Genomic DNA, 2,606 nt, shown 5'->3' with positions numbered 1-2,606 from the left:
CGTACCTCTTCCTGATCCAGCATCTGCTGCTGTAGTTTCTCCACAAGCTGAGACTCATCATCCTACAGAGAAACAGGAAATGAATATATGTGGTTATCACAATTTTATCAAGGAAAAACTTATTTATTTAAAAATTATTTTATATCAAAACTACGTAAACAAAACACACATTTAAAGCACGCACATGAACAAATATTACCAAAAAACTCTGCTTGACCATGTCTGACGATTAATAAATTCCAAATAAATCGGCAGCCCGATACACAGCGTAAAAATCGCACACCTGCCGCACGCCTAAAAAGGGCAAAGACATTACCTGTGACGTCCCGTGGCAGAGTATGGGTGTGTTCTGTTTGTGTGTCTCTCTCTCTCTCTCTCTCTGTGAAGCAAGAAGGATTGTGACCAGAAGAAAAGAATAACTTAGACTGCCCAGACCTGTTTTGTGTGTGTTTTGTTGTTTCAATGTCCTTGTTTGTAATAAACGGTTAGCCATAAGTGTTGTTGCTGCTCCTATGTCCCATTTGTTATGTCCCTGACCCTAGACCAGGGACGTAACATACCGTAACACAGCCTTCATGCCCGCACGTATGGTGTGTGGTGAATGGTGTTATTTCCACAAATGCTCCCACAATTCTACAGGCTCAGACGATTAAAACAAACCATTCAAATCGATCAATGCGATCGTGAGATATGCCTGCGCGTATTGTACAGAATTACAGGCAAAACAGTCCACAACACAAGACAGGCGCCGCTGTTTCTGTAGATTCAGAAAGAAGACCAAACTATGATGGCGCAGCAAAGAAGCAAGTTTTTTACGACTGAGGAGGTGCTGGATATTCTGGTGCAACACAGCAGTCCAGCTATTTGTACTGTTCAATCTTCATCTGATGAAGAGGATCTCCTGTGTGCAGAAGAGGTTGAGGTATTTTCGGATCCCTTCTTCTGAAAGGTATGTACTCTCTGTTGTATAATTTATTTTACGATATTTTTCATATATTTTTCAGTTATATATTTTTTATGTTTTCTCCCTCTAATTGTGTGATGTTCTTTGTTTATTTGCTGAGTACAGCATTGTTTATTTCAAATTAGTTATATAATCGAAATTGCTGGCTAATAAATGAATACATTTTACTTCATATTTTTTCTACCCCCACCTCTCTGCCAAGCGGCGATGAGATACTGCAAGATGAGGTGATCAAAGGGTGAAAACACTGCAGAAAGTGCCAGGAGCCACACGTCAAAAAAAAAACTGCTTCAAGCAATGCCATGATACACAATAATGTGGATACAGTTAATTTATCCCAGCGATTATTGGAATTTAACATAGTTATTTTATATCGTTTTAGTATTACTTTTATTATTTTTCAAATTTCAAATCAATACATTTTGTTCTTGTTTAGCCAGTTTATTTTGTAAGTTGTTCTTTTGATTGGAAAATATAAACATAAAAATGGGGAATATACATATGATGTGATATTTTCAAAACTGTCCCAAAACATCTGTAATTAGTTGGAATGAATAACTACAGTCACAAGTAAGTTAAAAAAAATTGTTTCCTCTGTTTAATTTTGGATATGACTATTAAAAAGGGCTCCAGAGCTCATCAATCTGCAACATTTCCGTCTTCCAGTTGTATTTTATACAGGAGCCTGAGTCCTTCAATATAGCAAATTGTCAGTGATACTTTAAGGTGGGTACTGTATCTGTATATGGTTTTTTGTACTTAACGGCGTATCTTGCTCAATCCAACAGGGCTAGCAGGGACGGGTCCTCCTGCTGTGCTCTTCTTGGGGTCAGAAGCGCCGTTTATCTTCCTCCCTCAGGTTAATCCGCATGCTGGGGACAACAGGTTCCCTATAATAAGTGCGTTCAAATGGACGGGGCAGAGCAGTCTAGCTGCATCGCCTTTGCGTTCCCACCAGCAACAAGGAGCGTGCGTTCCCATGCGCCAGATTTTACAAAAACATTGAAATGGACGATTAATGTCATCCAGAATAAAAAAACTGCATCTTTAAGGTTACTCCATTTAAACAGCAGTCCATCTTCACTGACCCCACTGCTGCCAGCGCACCCCGAGTTTCCTCACTTTGCTCCACATAGCAGAAGAGAGGAGGGAAAGAGTGCAGCCTGAACTGAGGACTTTGCTGCATGACATATCGCTGATCTGCAAGGGGACAGACAAGAGTGGAGGAACTGATTGGGTGAGTCCAAGATTCGGACCAGTGCACCTCTTTCCTGGTCTGGGGATGTTGGGTGGCGTACTGACCTCTCGCTGCTTCCTGTATTCTGTCTCCGGCGCGGATGTCTCTCTCCTGGCTGATGACCTGTTCCAGGCAACAAGAAACACAGGACATCAACATTAATGTATTGTACCAAATTTAAATTGTATTACACTGTAATAAAGTAAACATTAGCAGGCAAATTCTCAACAGTTTGTAAGTGCTTCCATGATGCCTGCAGAGCATCAGGAGCTGGTCTATAGTCTACCGTATACGGTCTACCATGTTGTCCCTTCACAGCATTGTCTTCTAATATCATGGGAAACGTCTCTGGGTTCTGCACTTGAGGTTGCATCTGCATATTTTGGATCCTTTGAGCAGTGAAAC

At 40.8% G+C, this 2,606-nt stretch overlaps 1 long non-coding RNA gene across 1 annotated transcript; it reads right to left on the bottom strand.

Annotated features, from left to right (window-relative positions):
* Positions 1-1,634: 1,634 nt before the first annotated feature.
* Positions 1,635-2,317, bottom strand: LOC114778600 (uncharacterized). Its single transcript, XR_003746421.1, has 3 exons — positions 2,267-2,317; positions 2,053-2,164; positions 1,635-1,836 (listed from the first exon to the last, which is right to left on the bottom strand). It is a non-coding gene; the product is annotated as an uncharacterized LOC114778600 (long non-coding RNA).
* Positions 2,318-2,606: the final 289 nt, after the last annotated feature.

This window comes from Denticeps clupeoides, unplaced genomic scaffold, assembly GCF_900700375.1.
Source record: "Denticeps clupeoides unplaced genomic scaffold, fDenClu1.1, whole genome shotgun sequence".
Lineage (NCBI taxonomy): Eukaryota > Metazoa > Chordata > Actinopteri > Clupeiformes > Denticipitidae > Denticeps > Denticeps clupeoides.
Note: the sequence above shows the minus strand (reverse complement) of the source record. Positions and strands in the feature narration are given on the sequence as shown.